Source organism: Chelonia mydas, chromosome 19 (assembly GCF_015237465.2).
Source record: "Chelonia mydas isolate rCheMyd1 chromosome 19, rCheMyd1.pri.v2, whole genome shotgun sequence".
NCBI lineage: Eukaryota > Metazoa > Chordata > Testudines > Cheloniidae > Chelonia > Chelonia mydas.
The window spans coordinates 16,213,243-16,238,444 of NC_051259.2; the positions used below are offsets into that span (position 1 = coordinate 16,213,243).

General features: G+C 46.5%; 1 protein-coding gene across 8 annotated transcripts in view; it reads left to right on the forward strand.

Annotated features, from left to right (window-relative positions):
• HIVEP3 (HIVEP zinc finger 3) overlaps nucleotides 1-25,202 on the forward strand; it is a 468,378-nt gene that overhangs the window by 156,237 nt on the left and 286,939 nt on the right. Inside the window, exon 3 of one of the 8 annotated variants that reach the window (XM_043532149.1) lies at nucleotides 10,087-10,257. The exons of 6 other annotated variants lie outside the window; for them this stretch is intronic. The gene's annotated coding sequence lies outside the window, so the exon portion shown is untranslated. Of the gene's footprint in view, nucleotides 1-10,086; nucleotides 10,258-16,223; nucleotides 16,389-25,202 lie in introns of all 8 variants that reach the window. One more of the 8 variants, XM_043532147.1, reaches the window with a different exon arrangement.

The window sequence follows — 25,202 nt, forward strand, 5'->3', positions numbered from 1 at the left end:
ATTTGGGGTTGGTAGTGGATAATCAGCTGAATGTGAGCTCCCAGTGTGACGCTGTGGCCAAAAGGGCTAATGCCATCCTTGGTTGCATAAACAGGAAAATCTTGAGTAGCAGTAGAGAGGTTATTTTACCTCTGTATTTGGCACTGGTGTGAGTGCTGCTGGAATCCTGTGTCCAGTTCTGGTGTCCACAATTCAAGAAGGAGGTTGATGAATTGGAGAGGGTTCAAACAAGAGCCATGAGGATTTTGAATGTTGGAAAACATGTCTTCTAGTGATAGACTCAAGGAGCTCAATCTGTTTGGCTTAACAAAGAGAGGTTAGGGGGTGACTTGATCACAGTCTGTCAGTACCTACATAGGGAAAAAATATTTGATAATTGGCTCTCAGGTTAGCAGAGAAAGGTATAACTTGATTTGATGGCTGAAAGTTGAAGCTAGACAAATTCAGACTGGAAATAAGGTGTACATATTTAGAAGAGAGCCATTGGAACAATGTACCAAGGGTTGTGGTGGGTTCTCTGTCACTGATAATTTTAAATCAAGATTGAATGTTTTTCTGAAAGATCTGCTCTTAGGAATTATTCTGGGGAAGGTCTCTGGCATGTGCTACACAGAAGGTCAAACTAGATGATCGCAGTGGTCCTTTCTGGCCTTGGAATCTATGAATCAAGCTGGTCTCTTCCGTTTATGCAGCCGTTGCCCTCCTCCTGTGTCTCTTCTCTAGCAGTAGGATCAGTAGCTCATCTGGGGTAGGTATAGACTGGTACAGTCTAACAATGGCCCTTGAAGAAAATGGATGTATTCAGAAAGGCAGCCTTGTACCCCTTCTAACCAAGATGTGTGTCTCTGTTTTGGAGGGAGGGGTGGTTAGATAAAGCATTATAAAGACACATTAGATGGAAGTAAGGTGATCGCCCATCCTGAATTGGGCAGGACAGTCCCAAAATGCAGAGTTCAAGTCCCAGTCCTGGACTGAATGACTCCATGGCAGTATTTGTTCTGGATTTCCTGTGATGCCGCTCTGGGCCTGCCCGAGGTGCCAGCCTCTTCCCATTGGAGGGGCTGAGGTGGGCCTTAGCCCCCCCTCACCATGAGACCCCCACCTCTGCTTGCCCTCTTCCCCCTAAGGCCTTGTCCCTGCCCAATCTCGAAGTTAGATCTGGGCCATGGTACGAGCCACCTAGGGAGCCTGGACTGCTGTGGGGAGCCCTGGGTGGCATGCCCTGGGGGCTGGGGACACGGGTCAGGGGCTACTCTCTGGCACCCTGGTCCTCTGCCCAGGGCAGGTGGAGGATCTGGGGCTCTTTGAGTTTTTTACAACAGACTGGCTCCAGCTTCTGGCCTGGCCAGAGGGTGGGGCCTTGAGGGGAAGAGGAGGCACAAGGGGCGGGCCATGGATGGTGGCGGGGCTCCTGCATGTGTCCCGCTTTTGCCTTTTGAAAAGATGGCCACCCTACATGGAAATAGCTGGCTGGTGGATCAGCTACTGGAGAAAGCTAAGGAAGCCCCAGACTTGAGAACAGCGGGATTTGTGTGTGACGGCTTGTCTACATGGGAAAGTTGGTATAATAACACTTGAATAGTTAATCTGCTAGAGTTATGTCAGTATAAATCCCCAGGTGGACACTCTTATTCTGCTGTGAGATTGGCCTTTTTTGGCTTAACTTAAACCCTTTCCAAAGCGACATAAGCTAAATCAAAAATAGGTACACCAACACCAGAAGAAGAGTGTCCACATGGGGAGTTATACTGGAATAACTATAGGTTTCAGAGTAACAGCCGTGTTAGTCTGTATTCGCAAAAAGAAAAGGAGTACTTGTGGCACCTTAGAGACTAACCAATTTATTTGAGCATAAGCTTTCGTGAGCTACAGCTCACTTCATCGGATGCATACTGTGGAAAGTATAGAAGATCTTTTTATACACACAAAGCATGAAAAAATGGGTGTTTACCACTACAAAAGGTTTTCTCTCCCCCCACCCCACTCTCCTGCTGGTAATAGCTTATCTAAAGCGATCACTCTCCTTACAATGTGTATGATAATCAAGATGGGCCTTTTCCAGCACAAATCCAGGGTTTAACAAGAACGTTGGGGGGGGGGGGGTAGGAAAAAACAAGGGGAAATAGGTTACCTTGCATAATGACTTAGCCACTCCCAGTCTCTATTCAAGCCTAAGTTAATTGTATCCAATTTGCAAATGAATTCCAATTCAACAGTCTCTCTCTGGAGTCTGGTTTTGAAGTTTTTTTTGTTGTAATATCGCAACTTTCATGTCTGTAATCGCGTGACCAGAGAGATTGAAGTGTTCTCCGACTGGTTTATGAATGTTATAATTCTTGACATCTGATTTGTGTCCATTTATTCTTTTACATAGAGACTGTCCAGTTTGGCCAATGTACATGGCAGAGGGGCATTGCTGGCACATGATGGCATATATCACATTGGTGGATGTGCAGGTGAACGAGCCTCTGATAGTGTGGCTGATGTTATTAGGCCCTATGATGGTGTCCCCTGAGTAGACATGTGGGCACAGTTGGCAACGGGCTTTGTTGCAAGGATAGGTTCCTGGGTTAGTGGTTCTGTTGTGTGGTATGTGGTTGCTGGTGAGTATTTGCTTCAGGTTGGGGGGCTGTCTGTAGGCAAGGACTGGCCTGTCTCCCAAGATTTGTGAGAGTGTTGGGTCAGCCTTCAGGATAGGTTGTAGATCCTTAATAATGTGATGGAGGGGTTTTAGTAGGGGGCTGAAGGTGAAGGCTAGTGGCGTTCTGTTATTTTCTTTGTTAGGCTTGTCCTGTAGTAGGTGACTTCTGGCAACTCTTCTGGCTCTATCAATCTGTTTCTTCACTTCAGCAGGTGGGTATTGTAGTTGTAAGAATGCTTGATAGAGATCTTGTAGGTGTTTGTCTCTGTCTGAGGGGTTAGAGCAAATGCGTTTGTATCGCAGAGCTTGGCTGTAGACGATGGATCGTGTGGTGTGGTCAGGGTGAAAGCTGGAGGCATGTAGGTAGGAATAGCGGTCAGTAGGTTTCTGGTATAGGGTGGTCTTTATGTGACCATCGTTTATTAGCACTGTAGTGTCCAGGAAGTGGATCTCTTATGTGGACTGGACCAGGCTGAGGTTGATGGTGGGATGGAAATTGTTGAAATCATGGTGGAATTCCTCAAGGGCTTCTTTTCCATGGGTCCAGATGATGAAGATGTCACCAATATAGTGCAAGTAGAGTAGGGGCGTTAGGGGACGAGAGCTGAGGAAGCGTTGTTCTAAGTCAGCCATAAAAATGTTGGCATACTGTGGGGCCATGCGGGTACCCATAGCAGTGCCGCTGATTTGAAGGTATACATTGTCCCCAAATGTAAAATAGTTATGGGTGAGGACAAAGTCACAAAGTTCAGCCACCAGGTTAGCCGTGACATTATCGGGGATAGTGTTCTTGACGGCTTGTAGTCCATCTTTGTGTGGAATGTTGGTGTAGAGGGCTTCTACATCCATAGTGGCCAGGATGGTGTTTTCAGGAAGATCACCGATGGATTGTAGTTTCCTCAGGAAGTCAGTGGTGTCTCGAAGGTAGCTGAGAGACTGTTGAATTGGAATTCATTTGCAAATTGGATACAATTAACTTAGGCTTGAATAGAGACTGGGAGTGGCTAAGTCATTATGCAAGGTAACCTATTTCCCCTTGTTTTTTCCTACCTCCCCCTCCCCCCCTCAGGCGTTCTTGTTAAACCCTGGATTTGTGCTGGAAATGGCCCACCTTGATTATCATACACATTGTAAGGAGAGTGATCGCTTTAGATAAGCTATTATCAGCAGGAGAGTGGGGTGGGGGGAGAGAAAACCTTTTGTAGTGGTAAACACCCATTTTTCATGCTTTGTGTGTATAAAAAGATCTTCTATACTTTCCACAGTATGCATCCGATGAAGTGAGCTGTAGCTCACGAAAGCTTATGCTCAAATAAATTGGTTAGTCTCTAAGGTGCCACAAGTACTCCTTTTCTTTTTGGAATAACTATAGAGCTTTCACTTCACGCCTTAGCTTATACTGGTATAACTTTGCCAAGTAGATAAGCTCCATGCATTGGTAGAAAGGAATCTGTGATGACTCCTGAATTTGTAAGCAATTTATAAAATAGACATTTGGACTCCTAATGAAAGCTCTGCACAATCAAGCCATAGTGTGGGCTGCCCCGGCACAAAAAGAATAGTCAAGGAGCTTCAGAAACAAGAATAACCTACCTGCTTTTAAAGTGAGTTTAATGTTCAGAAAAGGAGTTGGATTCACAGTTCCTGAGTAATTCTGACCTCTTTATTCATGGAACAGCTACAGCAAGGGCAGGGTCAGTGGCAGGGCAAGCTTTCCGTACATTGGCCCTGCCAACGTACTCCCCCCTGCCCTGAAGGGAACCTTGAGAGCCGAGAAAAGTTCAGGTTCCCTGTCCTTGGCCTCTCTTCTGAGTCTGTCAACAGCTACCAGTTAGGGCCAGCTTGATGGTTGTTCTGTAGTGTGGACAGTTTGTTACTGCACTGGCTGGATATTACCAGCTGTTTTCACATACAAGCTTTAGTCACTTCAGAGCTGGGACAGATTTGCACAGGCAGCCTAGATTGCTTTAGCCAATCAGTGTTCAATATGCCTTACAATTGCTTGGAGTCTGCAAATCTTGTCTTGGATGTCCTGTCCCACATCGTTTGAACTAGGTCCCAGTTCTGTCTGCCTCCCTCTGTGAAGCAGAGGTGAGCGCTGGGCTGGGCTCTACGCTGTGTGGAACTCGGCTGGAACAGGTACTGGTAAGAATCCTGGCACTTTCTGAAGTGCTTGTCACAGGCAGCAGATGGTCGAGTGTCAGCGCTGCCTTGGCAGCGAGATGGCTTTGCTATCTAGACCTCTGTACAACATAGGAGGCAGTTTGATCTCTGCTCGTGCACAACAGGAACAGAGTCTGGGGCACTGGGCACACACAAAGGGTGGTCCCAGAGGGGAAGGAAGGAGACCTCTACACCAAGCAGGAGGAGCCCAGAGGGAGGGCTCTGCACCCATGTGGTAGGAAAGATTAGGGAGTAAGACGAGGGAAGCTTCTGTGCCTACACAGCAGGAGGAGGGGTGCAGAGACCCTGCATCTCCATAAGATTCAGATCTGTCCTGAAACAGGAGCAGCAGCCTGTGGCTGATGCCAAGAAGTAACCTTTGGAGCACAGCGTGCTGTGTGTTATGAGGTCAGAGTGTCAGCTGGGGCCTGAGCATATTTCACTATGTGCGAAAGCTATTGGGACTGAACAAAACCTCCTGCCAGTTTGTTCTTTTCTATATATAGGAAATTAACTGCCAAAGTGTCAGGGAGCTGAGAGAAAGAGAAACTAATTTAATTGAAACTTTCCCTTAGTAAGAAGAGCATCAGCCAAATTCTCTGAGTGTTTTCTCAGGAGACAAAGCCCTGTCTTTCCTTCTTTGAGGAGGGTGTGATGTCATGCAAGGCTGCAAATCAAACCCAGTCCTCCCAGCCCAGGGAAGTATCCAGCACTCCTCCTGGACCCATGCATGAGAGTCGAGGCATTGGTGACCACCAGCTGAGCTGGTCCAGGGAGTGAGGCTGTGGATTGATGGCTTTCTCTCTTTTCTCTCCTACACAATTTCCCACTGAATAAATTGGACTAGCGGGTTCTTTTGGTAGATATGAGCACTGCACCTGACTAATCCTCTAAGTGCTTAGTGGTAGAACCGGGGCTGACCTAACAGAGCTTTTCCCATTCTAGTGTCTCTGATTCTGTGATAATGATTTAAAGGCTCTTTTCCCAAGTGCATGTTCTTGGACTGAGTTATTTCCAGTTCTGCTCACTGTTGAGTGTGCACAAGGGTATCGTGGTGCCAGGACTGAAAGCCAGGTAAAGGAAAGCCGTGCTGCTTCTAAGGATGGAAATATCTGTATTAGTTGTTCAGCATTTGCTTTCTAAACAGGCCATCTGTCAGCTGAAAGATGGACCTGTCTGGGGAACCCTACAGAAGTACCAGGATGGCAGTGAGGATATTGATTTTGATGATTTTTATTTTTCATTTTATAGCACCCAAGCCTACTGGGTGTTTTATGGTCTCTGTCCTGAAGAGCTGACTATCTAAAGCCCTGATCCTGCAAGCTTTTCTCTGGAGGCAGAGTCTTATGGCTGCGTAGCCCCATTGAAGTCTAAGGGACTCTGCGTGGGCCTGCATGGAATAACTTGAACGATTGGGGCCTAATTTTATAGACGAGCCAGTGAGTGGGTCAGGAGCAGAAAACATGAGAGGTACAGTAGGAGGGAATGCAAAGGTTACACCAGTAAGACTATCTGGCTTCTTAAGTTTGTTATGTGCACATGGTGTTGCTGGAGCTATGTATAAGGTAGTTTTTGGATGGGTGGAGCTGGAAATGAAGTGATAGGAGTGAGGGAGGTGGGAGTTTCTGTAGAACCAGTACAGTTTGGATGGACAAAGGAACAAAGAGCAATGGGGTATGTGGTCGTGAGGATGATGATTTAGATTTAGGATTAGTCTGGGGGCTGCATCTTTTGAATTAAGAGATTAGATCTTATAAAATATAGTTTTAAACATTTATTGCAAGACATTTAGCAAACCCATCACCATGGATTTGTAAGGGGAGAGCTGAGCCATTAATGATCCAAAAAAAGGAGCCCAAAGTCCTTGCTCCCCAGCTTTTTATCTAACTAATGGGCTGGGATCCTAGGAACTTTAACCATTTGGGAAGGCCTGGACACAAAGGTGTTTCCCGCAGCTCTTTGTAGATGACACCAAACTTGTGCAGAAGCACATTTCAAAAGGCAGTGTATTCTAGGGGCACATATCTGCTACACTCTCTGCCTCAGCACTTCAGCCTTAGCATTCTAGAGCAACGCTGATATGGCGGGTGAGAGATGATGAAGCACTTGGTTCTAGTCTGTTTAGGCCGAGATCAGCATGTGCACATGTGAGATGAGAAAGGGGGACAGTTTGGCATATTCATTGTTAGATTTTAAATGATTCAGTTTTAAGCTGATTGATTGTGAGCTGTTTGGGAAGGGGACTGTCGTTTTGTTCGGTGTTTGTACAGCACCCTAGCTCATTGGGGTTCCAGTCCATGACTGGGGCTCCCAGGCACTACGGAAATATAAACAATACTAATCTACTGGGAAACAATGGTTCCAGAGACAGCAGTGCAAGAGGGATCCCGTATTCAGAGCCCTTATATTTTATTTATTTATTGTTATGGGTTTCAAATGTCGTGGCTGTTGGTAGTGACTGAAAGTCCTCATTTTGGTGGTCTGTGTGAAACAAATTGTTTATATCTCTACTATTCCTGATGGACAAATGTCTGCACTACAAAAATCATCATGACAGTTGGCACTAAGTGACTCCCTAGGTGGCACGGCCTAAATGGAACGGTGACGGTGCACACTCGCCTCTCGTGAGCGCCTTCTGTCAGGTGGGTGAAAACCTGCACTCTCTCTCTGCTCCGAATGCCCCCTGGCGGCTGTCGCCTTTGTGAGGCAGGTCTTTCGTGGCTCAGTCAAGTCACACACAGTCACTGTGTGAATGAACAAACCTCTTCCAGGGTAAAAGGTCCAAGTGGACTTGTCCCTGTGCCCTTGTTACCATCTTTAGCCCTGTCTCTGGGCTCAATCCTCAGCCCCTTCTGGGCTAGCTTTAAGTCCGCGTCTGTCCTGGTGTAGAGCAGTGCCCCCAGGGCTTTCTTCCTGGAGAATCTTCAAGTCCTCAGTGGTTCTCTGGTGTCCTGTTTACATTTTAGCCCCTTTCTCAGGCTTTTAGTACTGAGTCTTATCCCATTCTTGGGGCTTAGGCCACTTCCCCAGTGCCAGTGAGAGGACCTGGGCCCGCCCACTACTCCCGGTCCCAACAAATAGTAGCTACACGTTGCTTTGTGTAATTACTGCTGCTGCTGCTGCTATTCCCTGGGCCCCTTCTCACATAGCCCCTTCCCTTTCATCTTTATCTCAGGATTCTCTGTCTGTTCCCTGCCTGTGCAAGGTCTTTCTCAGGCCTCATCACCTGGAGAGTCTCACAGCCTCCCACTCCTTCCTCACCCTTCTGGTCCAAGCCAGCAACTCACCTGCTCAGGCCCTGTAGCTCCTTTTAAGTGAGCCAGGTGGGCTCTGATTGGCGGCTTCCCTGCAGCCTTTCTAGGCAGGCCTGGAGGATACATCTTCATTGCTCCTTTCTGGGGCGGGGTGTGGTAGGACCGTGAGGACTCCAGCAGAGAGCCTTAGACGGTCTAGTACACCCCATCGCAGGAACATGGAAGCTGAATGACTCGCCCTTCCTCGAGCCCAGACATGTGGCACATTGGCGATACGGCGAGGGAAGTGTCCATGCTGCACCTGTCCCGGGATAAGATGGGCTTTTGTCTCCAGTCACCAGATGAAATGTATTCTAAAAACCACACTGACCTGGGAGATCTTGATTTTTGAGAATTACATACAGGCGAGAAGGAATACTAGCAGGTAAGGTGTAAAGGGAGGTTTGGTGTAAGAAAGGACAGTAAAGGAGTAGGTGTGACCTTCATGGCCACAGATATCCTAGATTGTCAGGTAATCCTAGTCGTTGAGCATGAGTTCTGAGAATCATTAGGGGGTCATTTCACTAATTAAATAGGATTATCTCAGTGTTGTGCTGAAAGTCCAGTTTGAAAACTAAACTGGACTCCTTGCTTGTTAACAAACACCCTTTCAAGGATTTGTTTCTCTTTCTGGGTAATAGAGAAACTTTTTGCTTGAGAGACTGTTCCAGACCCAGGGTGTGCGGGAGGATTATGGGATGGCAGCTCTCACTTCTGGGAAAGACAGAGTTGAATTCAACAGGTGCCGTTACCTTTCTTCTACTCTGGCATCCGCCCGTCGCTTGTGCCCAGGCAGCAGCTGCCGCACATTTCTGCTGAGCCCTGGTAAAGTGTCGGTTCCATTACTGCATTTGGCCATCCAGTCAGTCTTCTAGCTGGTTCCATGACTTCTGCACTTGAGTGTGAATGAGAGAGTGTGAGATTGTAACGTTCTATAAATGTTGTACCACAGCCACTACCTAGCCAAACAAAATGTTCTTTCTCTCCTTGCATATTTATTAAAGGCAATACACCTAGCGTTAGAATCATAGAATCATAGAATCTCAGGGTTGGAAGGGACCTCAGGAGGTCATCTAGTCCAACCCCCTGCTCGAAGCAGGACCAATTCCCAACTAAATCATCCCAGCCAGGGCTTTGTCAAGCCTGACCTTAAAAATATCTAAGGAAGGAGATTCCACCACCTCCCTAGGTAACGCATTCCAGTGTTTCACCACTCTCCTAGTGAAAAAGATTTTCCTAATATCGAACCTAAACCTCCCCCACTGCAACTTGAGACCATTACTCCTTGTTCTGTCATCTGCTACCACTGAGAACAGTCTAGATCCATCCTCTTTGGAACCCCCTTTCAGGTAATTTTAAAGAGAACTGGAATAATTACAGGATGTTAGATGCAAAAAAGATATTTTCAAGTAAATTAGGTTCTGGCAGTTTTTTGGATACTTGGTCATGTAATAAATCTTTATTGGTGGATGAGTCAAGTTCTTGGCAGAAGTAAGAAGAGCTGGCTTGATGGGAAATATTTCTACGTGGTGTCCTTCATTTGTTACAGTAATGCTTGCAAATGAAGTCGTGTTCATTGGGAATCATATGTCTGTCTGATCTCATTTATTTGTGTATCATCTTTCTCATCTGAACTTTTTTTCCCCAGTCTTATGGAGTTTCCTGTATTGGTGTATTGCTGTGGCCCAGGTAGAGAATTTCCTTGGGATATCTTCATGTTCACTAAGATACCTTTGTATTAGATGTGTCTCTTAGGAACAGGGCAATCATACTCCTGATGTCTGCGGCAGCAAAAAACTTCTATAACAAGTAAGGATTGAAATAATGTTGTTTCTTTTAACATTTTTGGTGAATTTGCTGCTGAAGGAAGGTGCTACATTGACAGTTGTGAAGACTGGCGATGTCGTCTGTTGACAGAACAAATATGTGTTGGGCATTGCAAACTTCCCCTACGTGGCCCCCCTGATGTGCCTCCCTCTTAATTTCCAGGGATCACCTCCAGGAATGGGAAGGGAATTCAGGAATCATGGCTCTTGAATCTGTGGCTTCTCTGCTGAGACTGCCAAGGCATGACTGGTGCTAATTGTGATGGTAGTTGCTTCGTGATGTGAACATCTTCTACATTTGGAACCAAAATAATGCTACCACTTGAGTTCACAGGTAGGGCCCTGATCCTCTGAGTTCAGTGAACATTGGATCAAACCTTCTGTCACCAAACAGTCATTGACATTTGACACAATAGACATCATAATGTTAATTTACGGTGCTATATCATGTTTGATAGTAGCAAAATAATGGTCATTGTTAAACCCGAATCCCATGTGAATCAGTGTACTAGAGAGGAAATCTTCCAAGATATCCAATTCCTAGTTTCCAATACTTTAAAGGGACACTGTCTACTTTGGAACCATGTTTTTGTCTGGAAACGCTGTACCTACTGTAATTATAGGTCACTAGAACTGAGAGAAGTTAGCAAACACATTCAGAGATGCTGATCACCCACAGACACCTTTCTGAGGAAGGCTGGAGTTGTGAGCATACAGCCCTCTGAAAATCAGGACGTAGTAAGTGATTTGCCCAACACTACCCAGCAAGCCAGTGGCAGGGCTGGGAGAAGAACCTACTCTCCTGACATCTATGTGCCCTGTTTACTGAGTTATGCTGCTAGCACACAATGGGAAATTGAAGCAGGGTTTGAGATGACATTTTGATGTTCAGTGGGTGCTTTGTCCCCAAACCATGTACCCTTTAACTAGTGATTACTCCTTCTAGAACTGACATTGCTCTTTGACTAACTGGTTATTACTACAGAAGGATCTAAGTCAGGGGTTGGCAAACTTTTTGGCCTGAAGGCAACATCTGGGTATGGGAATTGTGTGGCGGGCCATGAATGCTTACAAAATTGGGGGTTGGGGTGTGTGTGTGTGTGTGGGGGGGGAGAGCTCCGGCTAGGGGTGTGGGCTCTGGGGTGGGGCCATAAATGAGGAGTTCAGGGTGTGGGAGGGTGCTCCGGGCTGGGACTGAGGGGTTCAGAGGGTGGGAGGGGGATCAGGGCTGGGGCAGGGGGTTGGGGTGCAGGAGGGGTTCAGGGGTCAGGCTCCAGATGGCGCTTACCTCAAGCAGCTCCTGGAAGCAGCGGCATGTCCCCTCTCTGACTCCTATGCAGAGTGGTCCTGCATGCTGCCACATCCGCAGGCGCCGCCCCTGCAGTTTCCATTGGCCGCAGTTCCCGGCCACTGGGAGCTGCGGAGGTAGCACTTGGGGCAGGGGCAGCGTGTGAAGCCCCCTGGCTGCTACTACATGTAGGAGCCAAAGGGGGAACATGCTGCTGCTTCTGCGAGCTGTGCGGAGTCACGGCACGTGCAGAGCAGGGCAAGCCCCCGACCCCGTTCCCCAGTGGGAGCTCAAGGGCCAGATTAAAATGTCTGAAGGGCCTGATGTGGCCCCTGGGTTGTAGTTTGCCCACCCCCGATCCAAGACTAACACCACTTCCCTTTCTCATTACTACCTGAGGCTGATTTTGCCTTTTCCACAGCAGTTTAGCTGCTGCCAACCCAAGGATCAGAGCACTGAGTTTTAGACATAAATGTATTTCTTCCCCATAGAGTTACCTCTTTGCCGCTTAATTGGTCTGAAGGAAACAATTCTGACTTTGAGCCAATGGCTCAATTGATTTAATTTAAAGATGCTGACTTGGTCTGATATTAACACATTGTCCTTAAACTTCTCTTGTGATGCATTGCAATCTGATTTTGTTTTAATAATCTGGTTGCCATGGACAATATCCAGCAAAAACCTTATGCTGACTTTTTGCTGATTTAGCACAAAATCAAAGTTTTTAGTATTATAATGTGAATTCTTTTTTGCTGTGCCTCATTACCAGAGTTCAGTAACGGAGACTTGGTATTTATTTGCTGAGTTTGTAATGTCTTGGCTCTGGGTAGGACAATAATTAAATGAATGTAAGAGGTCGGGAGGGGGGCTACAGGCACAGAATGTGGGAGTTGTGGCCAAGGTCTTCTTGATGCCAGTTGGCAGAGGGCACAGGGGGTGCATAGGATTGCACAGGGATTGCTTGGGTCTGATTCCCTAAAAGGTGGCATGTGGAGTCCCTAGTGGGAGTCAGAAGCCTACTGGTCATTGCAATCATTGCAAAATGTCAGGTCATTGTGTACTGCATGCCGCACAATGTATATTTATGTGCATACTGAGCCAGATGCTGATTAAGAGATTGCAAAATCTACAAGAAAGGAGTACACAGGAAAAAAACAACCAGCAAATAGATACGTGAATTTTCTCATGAACAGAAAATCACAGCCAAGCCTGGCTGTAAAACGCTGAAAGGACTTTGGGTGAGCATTACTCTGTAAGACATGAAAATATCTAGTTAAGTAAGTTGAGGCTCTAGAATGTGTGTTATGATTATATTTTATGTGACCAACGGTTTACAGTACTTTTACTTGCTATTACCCGAATCTCTGAGCTTTGTTAAATAAATGTATACGTACTTTCACTGTAAACCCATCAAAGTGCAGTATATTAACCTGAGTGGTGATCTGAGGTGTAACTGGTATGCAGGAGTGTACTGCTTCTTTTAAAGCAGCAAATCAGTGAATATTGCAAGCGCCCGGTGGACTTGGGGCTGGACACTCCAGGAAGACGCTCAAAAGGCTCAGCGGTTGAAATGGCCTGTCACTAACCTGGAGAGAGACAGCGGGGCCGGTGTAGGCTGAGAGGGCAGTGCTTGTGTTGTCTGTGGCTGATGGAGTTGGAGAGCTGACCCACCACAGGCACAGACAAGATGTCCTCATACTAAGGGCAGGTGGTAGCGAGGTGCCTCACAACCCTGGGTACGCCCAGGAAGTGTTACAAGGAGCAGTGAGTGAAATGGAGGGGAAGGAAATGTGGTGGGAAGGGATAAGGAGAGAAAATAGGGAGCAAGGAAGTGTTGGGACAGGAGAGTGTGGGGGACAAGAAGGGAGAATGGGAGGGGCAGAAACTGAAACGGAAGAGAAAAGAAGAAATGAGTGGCAGAGGAATGTAAGGAGGCCAAGGGGAAGTAGGGAGGGGAATAGGGACGGGTGACTAGACAGTGGAGGGTGGGGGACAGGGGATGGAGCAGGCGAATGAGGGGAAGTGCAGATGAGAGGGTCTGTGAGGGGTCTTCAGAGGGAAGCAAGGAAGCATTAAGGGAGGGATGAAGAGAGGAAAAAGAATGGACGGGGTTAGGAGACTGGGCATGGAGTTCTACTCTGTGCTGGTGTGGGGAGGCTTCCATTTGTGTGTGTGCATTTCAGGTCGAGTTTTCAGCCCTAAGTGATGGCACATAAATTGGGAATAAAAGCATCTCTCGAAAGGTTAGTAAATAAATAAATGGGGAGACAGGCCAAACACAAATACGGATCATTTATTTATAAAGCTAACTCATTGTAAGCCAATCTCATGACATTTTTGTATCTGTTCAATGAGTTTTGAACCTGGCTGATTTATACAAGCAGGGCAGACCTGGCCGTTAGGGTTGGCAGCTCTACTAACAATAGTAAGGACACTAGCCACTTTTTGTTAATGTAATTCAGTGCAACTGTTCTGCAGCTACAGAACCCACTAGCCAGCAGTGGGAGCACAAATTAATTGCCAAACCTCTTCCCAGAACTGTGTTGATGTTATCAGTGACATCTGCAGGGATATTTATGACAACAAAGAAGAAAACAGGAGCAAAGCTATCCTACTCTGCAGTGCATGCACTCAGGGGCTGCTCAGTATTGCAGGTACCCCGGGCAAAACATGACTGATGCTGCCTCATGTTACATTTCTCATTTTGAAGAGCTGGTGATACAGCAGAACACAAGCCCCAGCTGAGCATTGCAGGAAAAAGGGTTAAAGCTTGCAGGTGGAAAAAACCAGCAAGCATGGTGTGCCAAATGGAAAAGAGCACAGTTGGTAGAGAAAGAAATGCTGCATTCAGACACTGCAGAAAAGTAATGGCAAGGTAAACCTCTCAACAATCAACCTAGCAAGACATACTTGACTGTCACTTTCATTTAGATAAAAAGACAAAGAAAGATTTCTTTACAAGATAAATAGTAAAACTAATATTAAATCCTAACGTCCTGATCCTGGAAATGCCGGCTGCAAGTTGTGGTTACTACCATCAGCAATCCCATTCAGGTCAGTGGAACAACTCATTGTTGCAACTACACCCATTGATCAGTGTTTGCAGGATCAGCTCCTAAACTTGTATTTGTTTCGCAACATCAAAGAGTTGCGGGAGTTGTGCTCAGATTTTATGTTATATATCTGCTAATTTCAGACTAGATTCAAAACTACCTCTGAATTTGCTGTCACACTATTCAGAATCCTGCTCTTTTGGAACATTGTTTGATTCCTGCTCCCATAACATAAAGCTGGCTTGTTTGTCTGCAAAAAGTGGTATAAGGTTTTTTCACACATTCCTAGTGTTTTGTTGTCCTTTTCTACTATATCTTTAGGCTCTGGGACCTAAAAAAAATGATAAAATGACAAATGACTCATGTTTTTGCAAATGGTGCTGAGGAATCTTGGCCACAAATTGTCAAGATGTTACTGTTCCATCACATCTGCTAGACAGCATCTTTGCTGATAAATACCGTACACTGTGCTGCCAGTGTATTCACTAGAACAGTGGTTCTCAACCCGAGGGGCACTTGTGGCCCAATCAGATACATGGGACATCCTGAGGTTGTATATATATTGTGTGAACGTGGCGCTCATAACACACAGAGAGCTGCGTATGTGGCCCACGATGGTAAATAGGTTGAAAACCACTGCCCTAGAGCAACCTAGGGAATCCTGTAAAACCAAGAATTGGTCCCCTCTGTGAACCAAAATGATTAAAATAACCTGAAACAATTAAAATACGTAGCAAGCACAGGCTGTAATTATATCCTCAGTTCTGCAGCAGAGGGTGAATTTATTTGCTTTATAAAGCTAGTAGAAGAAAACATGAAAGAATAAAATAATGTAAAGATAAGGCCAGAGCACTTAGAAGTTATGTAAAGGCACCTGAAAACTGCTTTATTTTTATAGGTTTAATGTGTTTTCTTTGTGTTTAATTCTCTCTTAAAAGCTTGATAATCAATTTTTGTCTGTATCATAACTGTATGTATATTTTAGCAGATGAATCCATTGTCCCATCTTCCAAAAATGTGGCTCTTAGAATGTGGAGGACATTCACCACAAAGTCCTAACAATAGTAGGAAAGTTAAATCTTGGGCCTAAACTATAACACTCACATTGATTATGTGACAAGAATTCCCACCCCCAGCGGCCTTTCCAGCACTGGGGGTGGGGAAGGGTTGAACTCTGTAGTAATAGCACTTTGATTTGCTAACATCCAAAGCTAACCAGGCTCCTGGCTAGCAAACTATCTTAATTGTGCCCTTTGCAGCCAAGTTGGTTTGCAGTGAACATTTCCACACCTGCCATGCTTCCACAGGTGGTTCCAACAGAGACTTCTAGCCAACTCAAATAAGAAGTTATGGAAGCGTTAATGGATAGATGGGGTTTTTTTTCTGTAGCTTTTAAATTTTGAAACCATGTGCCTTGATTTTAATATAAAGTGTCTATTGATGTGATATACCACGAATAAAGGGTCCTTTTCTTTTTTCTTTGGCATTGATTCATTGTACAGTTAGTTTTGTGGCAACTGAATGCACTTGTGCGGTGGGGGCGGGGTATGTAGAAATAAAAGCACTACTTGCACATTAACGGACTAGGGTTTATTTAGCAATCAGGAGATTCCTCCCCATCCATCTTTTCCTTCAGTCTTCTGTCAGAATTTCAGTCAAACCCTCTTCTCCTTTTTTTTTTAACCTCACAGCCATCTTGAACCGTACTCATACATATATAATAGTACACACCCACAGGTACAGCCAGCTGCACTGTTCTGAGCTAATGGCATGAAACCCTGTCATAACACCCTAGGCTGCATTGTCTTAGAGCATTGCTCTGGAGTGTTTTATAATTACAGCCTCTTGTTCCATCACCCTCCTTTTAATATTAATGATAATGGTAATTAGCACTTTTCACCCATTGATCTTAAAGTGTATCACAAAGGCGGGTGAATATCAGCTATCCCTCTTTTACAGATAGGGAAACCGACACAGAATGGAAATGGCAGACAATGAGTGAATGGCAGGGCCAAGAATAGAACACAGGTCTCTTGACTCCTGGTCACGTGCCCTACTCCCTGGTATGCAACAAGAGGCTCTTTTACAGAAGAATGAGTTCACAGTGCTTCTGTTTGGCAACAGGTGAGCCAAGTTAAGTTTACTGCCCTGCTGTGGCCTGAGAAGATGTGCTTAAATCTACAACTGCTCTGTATTCTTTATCCAAGTACAGCTCCCTCTGACATTTACCTGTTTTATGGACTTTTCCTCTGGCATAACATGATTGGGGGGGCTGCACTAAATGTAACAGATTAACTTTTCTGGGCGTGGGCTGTGCCAGAGAAAGAAGGGGGCATTTATCGTCATTTCCTGACTGCCCAGACAGGGTTGGCATGCACATGTAATTTGTTTCCTTTGAGTGTTTTGAGTGGCCTTCAAGACATTATTGTAATTAGGCTGCTGCATTGTGACGGACTTTGGGTCCCCACATCTGTTACTTTGCAGACACATTTTTTGACACCAAGATGTTCATGTGTCTGCCTGTCTAGCTGATAAATCTGTTGATCTTTCTGGCTGTCTGCCTGCCATGGTAGAGAAATTTTTGAGCTTAATGGAATCTTTGCAGCTGACAGCTAAATGGGCTTAATTTTGACACTTACTTTTTAAGCAAAAATAATGCACTTGGATGGCTAACCCTCAATCATTGCATGTTTTAACATTATCAGCAATTTTTGTGACAATTTCAGCACCAAAACGTCAACACGTTACATTCCAACTTAGTGTGGAGAAATATGGTGTTAAAGCACTTTGAGTGCATGTGTCATTCATTGCCCAGTGCACAAGTCACATTCACTCCCCACTGAATGCATATTTTAAAAAAAAGTCTTACATGGAATCAGAGAGACGTGCGTTCCTGGTCAGAAATGTCTGGCTTCCATAGAACTACAAGTTTAGACCCAGGATGTGTCAACTCCGCCTCTTATTCCAAGGTGCTGTTGAAAACTTGAGTTCTACGCAGTTTATAGGTGAAAGGGAACATTTTCAAAGGCAACTAAGGCCCAGATCCTCAAAAGTAGTTATGTGCCTAGCTCCTGTTGATTTCAGTGGGAGCCAGATGCCTACCTTCCTCTGAGCATCTGGATCTAAGTGACTTAGGAGCGCCCCAAGTCCCATTTTCAAAAGTGATTTAAGCATTAAGGAAACAGATTTCCTAACGATGCAGCAGTCAAGCACCTGGGGGGATTCTCAAAGCAGCCTAAATGAGTTATCAGCCTAATTCCCTTTGATTTGTAATAGAAGTTAGGTGCTTAACCTACTTAGGCACTTTTGGATATCCCAGTAGGTGCCTATGAGTTTCTTTAGGTGACTACATATCTGGCCATTGACTCTGAACGTGACTGAGACGCCTAAGTAACTAAGGCCCAGATTTGTAAAGGTAGTTTGGCATTGTGGTGCTCAGTGTTGCAATGCCTAACTGATTTAGGACCCTAAATCTCATTTTGAAAAGGGAATCAGACACTTACAAGCGAAAATCCCACTGACAATCAATGGGATATAGGGTCATAAGTGCCTATATCATTTTACAAATGAAATTGAGGCTCCCAAATCAGTTAGGCATTGCAACACAGAGTGCAGCAACACCTAAATACCTTTACAAATCTTGGCCTAAGCGACTTTTGAAAATGTTACTCTTCATGGACTTTAATATCCCACCTTACTTTCCGTGAGAGTAGCATTTGTCTCATTTCCACTTGGCTCCTCAGGGTATATGTTACACCCGCTCTGACTCCCGCTGACTCACTGGCCAAATTCAGACATGCTAGGGAAGGATTTTTCGCTGGGTACATGGGTGTGAGCTGAAGGCCAACTCTAAACTTAAAACTTTTGCCAGTGTAGTAATGTTGCTTATGGAGTTGATTTTTTTAATTACATTTTTTATATCGGCAAGAGCCCCAGTGTCGATGCAGGTTATATTGGCAAAAAAGTGGTTTTGCTGATGTAGCTTATTTTGAACAGGGAACTCTTTTGTACTATACCACCAAGCCTTTTCTAGTGTAGACCAGGCAAAAGAAAGTCCCAGTCTAAATTGTGTTATTTACATGCGGAAAGGATTGGAAGTAGGTATAAATTACATCAGTTTATATCATGGGTAACATTCCTGGAAGCCCCAGTGTAAATATTGCTCTAGCATCTGTGTCAATTAGACTTACTCAAAGCACCTGAATTTGGCCCTTAGTCTTCAGGGCTTTCAGTCCAGCCCCTTTCACCCTGTGGGAGAGTTACACATTTATGTACGTAGGTTTATTACAATGCACCTTCTCAACATTTCTCTGAGCAGATACACAATATTTAATCAAAGCTACAAAGCTCCCGAAAAGGGCTCTCCCCTCAAACAACATCCTGCAGTCAAATGACTGAAAAAAAGCCCCAACCCCTACAGGCAAACATACTCTAGCTTTGTTCGGCCAGCGAAACAACCCAGTTCTAGCCAAGAGTCGTTCTCTACCCCAGCCCCTTGATGTTTAGGTACTGTTGAGTCGAGCTCCCTAGCTCATTTCAGTGGTCATGATGGCACATGGGAGAAAGACGTCTCCTAGATATCCAGCACCCGAGCCACCTAGGGCTTTATAAACAAATCTCAAATTGTACCTTCACCAGTTGTCTGCTTTAATACCATGCTGAAGCATTGGGTCAACACTGACTGAGAGTAGAGAGCAGTGCACCCTTTACTGAATCACCAAACCACTTTCACTGCACCCTTGGTTATCTTTGGAGGTTTCCCAACCAAGTATAGGTCTAGCCTATCTCTGCTTAGCTGGTAAGATCTTCAGCATCCCAGCCCAAGATGATATGGGTAAACTGGGTTAATACTAAACAACTGCAGGCACTTTAATAGATTTGGCCAAACTATTAGGAAAGTTTCCCTAAGTTTGGCAGGCTGTTTAATGAACAGACTCAGGTAAGTGGGAGAATGGACTCATCTTACTTTTGCAAGGAAATTGAATATTGTTAAAGGGCTTGCTGGTTTGAAGCATCAGTGAAAGGTTCCATAATTGCTAGTTAACTGGCCTGGTAAACAGATGCTTGAGTAGACCTGCTGTAATTGAGGGTGTGTGGGTCATGCCGGTTAATTACTGTCTGACTGCTTGGAATAGAAACCTTTCCACAGCCATAGAATCACTCTGCATCTGATTAAGTAAACAAATTGTCAGTTTCCAATCTGCATTACATTTCACAAAAGAATTCTCACACACGAAACGTGCAGAGAGAAGTGTGTGTGTGTGTGTGTGTGTGTGTCGGGGGGGCGGGGGGGGGATCACCCAGGCAGCTAGAGGCTTTGTGGGCAAGTCTCCCACTCATCCGGCGAGAAAAGACCTAATTAAACTTCCAAGCGTAACCTGTCCCAGACAGACCAGCCTTCAAGCCAATTGTGCTGTCACTGAAAAATTGAATTAGAAACTACAGAAGTCAGACCTAAGCTACCAGGACTTTGGGGTCTCATGGCCACTGCAGAACCTCTCCTCCCATCAGACGAACACCATGTGGGGTAGAGCCCACTATCCATTTTCCTAGGAGGAGTGGCTCTTTAAGAAAGACTCACTTTTCTCCAGGAAGGAGAGGAGAGCAGCTCCAGGTCCAGGAGGAGGGAACAGGCCTTTACAGCCCTAGGCGCCCATGGAGGACCGTGGTTCCAGACTCTGGGCTGCTTCTGAGTGACGGCTGGGAGACTGTTCTGGAGGGAGGCTGAGAAAATGGGGCTAACTGAGGAGGAGATTGGATGAAGGGCAGGGACTGAAAAATACTAAGGGGCTAAATCACTGGGGCTGGAACTGCTCCCAGGAGACCAGAGTCGGGGTCTGCAACTGCTGGGGCAGCCAGCAGGCACGTTTGTGGGGAGGGAGGTGTGAAAGAGCCCAGGAAAGTGGCAGGAGCGGGTACTTAAGTGTACATGGGGCCCAGTGTGTGCCCCCATCCAACCACTCTGGGAGCAGGAGTACTCCCCTACTGGGCCCACAGCAGCTACTGGGAATCCAGGGACTGAGGCTGTGGCTTCCAGAAGAGATGGCAAGGGTGGGTGAGTGGGGGCAATCTTCCCAGCCTCAGTAATGCTGTGACATCAGGAGGGACTTTTTCTGAATGATCATTTACTGTCCGAGTGGGGATGTGCAAAGGGAGGGTGGGAGGCTGGGACAAGGGAGGATGTTGGGGATGGGGATGTACAGAGGGAGGATGGGGGACTGGGACGAGGGAGGACATTGGGTGTGGGGGTGGGGATGTACAGAAGGATGGTAGGAGACTGGGGGAGGGAGGACGGTCCCTGTGGGGGTGGGGATGTACAGAGGGATGGTAGGAGGCTGGGTCGATGGAGGATGTTGGGTGCGGGGGTGGGGATGTGCTGGAGGAGGGTGGGAGGCTGGGTCGATGGAGGAGGTTGGCTGCGGGGTAGGGATGTGCAGAGGGTTGGTAGGAGGCTGTGGGAGGGAGGATGGTCCCTGTGGGGGTGGGGATGTGCAGAGGGAGGGTGGGGGACTGGGACGAGGGAGGACAGCTGCGGGGGTGGATATGTGCAGGGTGTGTGTCTGGGTGAGGGAGGACGTTGGCTCATTGGTGGCAAAACCGGTTTTTTCTCCCTAGGATTTGAATGGAGTTGGGGAAATAATTAAAACAACAGTAATATGGGTCTGTAGCCCAGGGCTGAGTCAGGAACTAAGAATGACTCTGTACTATGGGCCATAAAACCATTGTCTCTGTTATGTCTGTGGTTTTGAGCATCCAGCAGAGTTATGAATTTGAGTTCCCAGGTAGAGCTTGGGAGGGTTGTGTGCAGGTTTCCTTTGAGGATGAGGACTCAGTCAGACTGAGTGATTGCTTTGTGAAAAGTTTTCGCCCATGGGTGACAGGGTGTTTTTGTCTTTTATCTTTTTTATGTGTGAGTTCAGTCAGGAGCATAATGATTGTCTGATTTCACCTGCACAGTTGTTGTTGGGACATTTGATGCACTGTGTGAGATACATCATTACTCCTGTGGGAATTCTGTGCCAAAAAATTAAAAATTCTGCACACAAGATTTTAAAATTCAGCTAAGTTTATTTGCCAATAAATAAATATGGAGGCTCCAGCAATCCAGTGGGGAGCAGAGGCCACTGGCTGCTGCACAAAGGTGGGAGATCACCCTGCAGCACCCCCCATCCCCTGGGACAGGGACTTGGCAATGAGGCTGCACCCAACCCTGACATAGTGCTGGGGCTGGGCCTGCCCCAGAAACACCCCAGGGCCCTCTCCTCTGTGCTAGGTGCACCAGGTGTGGGCAGGCAGGTTCAGCCCGGCAGGATCCAAGTGTGGAGGGGCTTAGTGTGCGGGGGGATCCAGATGTGGGGTGAAAGGGTTCTGGGTGGGGCAATCTGGGTGCGGGCGGCTCAGTGCGGGATCTGGATGCACAGGGGCTCATTGGTGGGTTCCAGGTGCAGGGGGGTCTAGGTGAAGGTGGTCGGGGCTCGGCAGAGGGGTCTGGCTGTCGGGGACTCTGCGTGGGGGAGGGGGTCCTGGTGCTGGGGAAGTGGGACTTGGAGGGGTGGGGGTTTGTGTGCAGGGGGCTCGTCAGGATGGTCCAGGTGCAGGGGTGTGGGGCTCACTGGGATGGGGGTTCGAGTGTGGGGAGCTCAGTGGGGGTAGTGGTCTGGGTGCAGGGGTGGCGGTCTGGATAAGGAGGGATGTCAGTGCGGGATCCAGGTTCAGTGGAGCTCTGGATGTAGGCGGTGAGGCTTGGCGGGGTGGGGGTCAGGTGGGGGAGATTCAGTGTGGGGGGTGAGGCTTGGCAGGGAGGTCCAGCTGCACAGGGTTTAGGTGGACGGGAGAGCAGCTCCCCATATAGTGACCCTTCCCACCATGGCTGAAGAGCAATGGGGGCAGGAAGTGAGAGGGGGTTCACAACTGGGGGAGGTTTCAGAGTGTGGATCTGACCTGGCCCTGGCCACTCCTTGCAGGGAAGAAGTCCCATCCTCCCCAGCCCAGCCAGGACTAGCAGCTGAGCCCAGAGAGACTGGTCAGGGCATCCCAGCCCTCCCCTCTCCCCCGCAGTGATTTACCTCTCTGCACATGCGCAGTGGTGCAGAATTCCCCCAAACTACATGCAGTGTTAGGCATTCCCACAGTATTCTTGTCAGCAAGTTAAAGAAGTGTGGGCTGGATGAATGCACTATAAGGTGGGTAGAAAGTTGGCTAGATTGTCGGGCTCAACGGGTAGTGATCAATGGCTCCATGTCTAGTTGGCAGCCGGTGTCAAGTGGAGTGCCCCAGGGGTCGGTCCTGGGGCCGGTTTTGTTCAATATCTTCATAAATGATCTGGAGGATGGTGTGGATTGCACCCTCAGCAAATTTGTGGATGATACTAAACTAGGAGGAGTGGTAGATACGCTGGAGGGCAGGGATAGGATAGAGAGGGACCTAGACAAATTGGAGGATTGGGCCAAAAGAAATCTGATGAGGTTCAATAAGGATAAGTGCAGGGTCCTGCACTTAGGACGGAAGAACCCAATGCACCGCTACAGACTAAGGACCGAATGGCTAGGCAGCAGTTCTGCGGAAAAGGACCTAGGGGTGACAGTGGACGAGAAGCTGGATATGAGTCAGCAGTGTGCCCTTGTTGCCAAGAAGGCCAATGGCATTTTGGGATGTATAAGTAGGGGCATAGCGAGCAGATCGAGGGACATGATCGTTCCCCTGTATTCGACATTGGTGAGGCCTCATCTGGAGTACTGTGTCCAGTTTTGGGCCCCACACTACAAGAAGGATGTGGATAAATTGGAAAGAGTCCAGCGAAGGGCAACAAAAATGATTAGGGGTCTGGAACACATGACTTATGAGGAGAGGCTGAGGGAACTGGGATTGTTTAGTCTGCAGAAGAGAAGAATGAGGGGGGATTTGATAGCTGCTTTCAACTACCTGAGAGGTGGTTCCAGAGAGGATGGTTCTAGACTATTCTCAGTGGTAGAAGAGGACAGGACAAGGAGTAATGGTCTCAAGTTGCAGTGGGGGAGGTTTAGGTTGGATATTAGGAAAAACTTTTTCACCAAGAGGGTGGTGAAACACTGGAATGTGTTACCTAGGGAGATGGTAGAATCTCCTTCCTTAGAAGTTTTTAAGGTCAGGCTTGACAAAGCCCTGGCTGGGATGATTTAGTTGGGGATTGGTCCTGCTTTGAGCAGGGGGTTGGATTAGATGATCTCTTGAGGTCCCTTCCAACCCTGATATTCTATGATTCTATGTGTAGGACCTCTGGATCTTGAAAGGAAGACACAGTCCCTGCACTGAAGAGCTTTTGCAACAGTTGGAGATAGCTTTATTTACAAACAAACAAACAAACATGGGAGTAACAAACTCTGTGCCACTCATTGTTTGAGCCCTCTGTTTGTAGGCTGCATCCCTGCCAGCCTCCCTTGGTGATTTTTTTCATCTTTAGGTTGTAAGATCTTCACAGCAGGGCATGTCTGTACAGTTCTGGACACGCTTTGTGTGGTACTGTCGTGTAAACAGTATTAATTGTAGTTGTTGAAATCTTCCTGCTGAGGCTCCCAGAAGGACAGTAAGAAGACTTGTCTGTGAGGCCAGTGTGGCTTCCTGCCTGTGGCTCATGGCACATACCCTACAGTTTATTCTTCATTCATTGAAAAAACTGAACATCAGACCCCGGCTTTACAGCAGAGACTTACTGACCATGTCTCCCTCCTCTCTGCCAGTGATGCCAGATGAAACCCCCTTCAGTCCTTTCATCTGCTCCTGTCTCAGTGCTCGTTCCATTTTCCCCTTATGAAGGACACCCCTTTTGAATTCCTTTCTCTCTATATTCAAGGCACTCCTAACCCTCCCATCTTCAGTGTTGCCTACAAGAAGTGAGTTAAAAACCCCCCGAATAATAACTTAAACAGAACTGTCTTGACATGCATATATGTGCATAACTGAGTAACCATCTGTTCTTATTACTGTGACCCATGTTCCTTCTCCCTTCCTATCCCTATTGTTTGTTGCTCCCATTAAATTAAGGCCAGATTCACAAGTGTGTTCCAGCTGCTTTGTGCTGGTGATAAAAAGCAGCCATAAACCTGGCCAGGTTCATGGCTACTTTGTGGCTCCGGCGCACCAGAAAGCAGCTGGAGCACACTGGTGAATCTGGGCTTTTAGACTGTAAGTCCCAGACCCACAGAGGTATTTAGGCCCCTAATTTCTATTGATTTCAGTGGAAGTTAGGAGCCTAAATACCTCTGTGGATTTGGGCCTCCTTTCTTTGGGGCAGAGATTCTGTCTTTATATTTGTTCTGTGAAGCCTCTGGTACACTGTACATATAATAATACTGTAGTATTAGATAATAGCACATGGCTACTTTTCCAGATTCCTTAACTATGGCAGGGATCTGTGGGAATTCTAGTTTAGAAATGCTATCATGTACAAATGGAACAATGGTTGCAGTATAAAATATTCCTATTCTGAATGAAATAGTCTAGATCCAGCACTTTCAAACCCATTATGGTCTCTTTATTTTGCTTGCCCTATGGTGCGTGGTGTTTTTCAGGAAGGGCATGTTTATCAAGTCCTTGGTGCATTTAAGTTCAACAGGGTCTTATTGAGAAAGCAGTTTCCTTTTTTTAAATAGACACCAAAATTGCTGATTTACCCACCAGCCAAAATTAATCCTAAACCTGAATAAATTCCAGCAGCAGAAGGGAAAATACTCCAGATGAGGAACAGAGGGGGAGTGGGCTGTCTGTGTGTGTTTTCCCTCCCTGCTGTGTTTGTATCTGGGAATTATTTCAGTCTATTTCCTAGCTTTTCTTGTTCTTTAATGGACCAAATTAGAGTTTGATACTAAACCTAAAAGCAAAATAGGCAAGCGGGGACAAAATAAGGTCTGGTGTCATTTGTACGATACTGTGTGGCAATTTCCTACTATATATCCCTGCAGG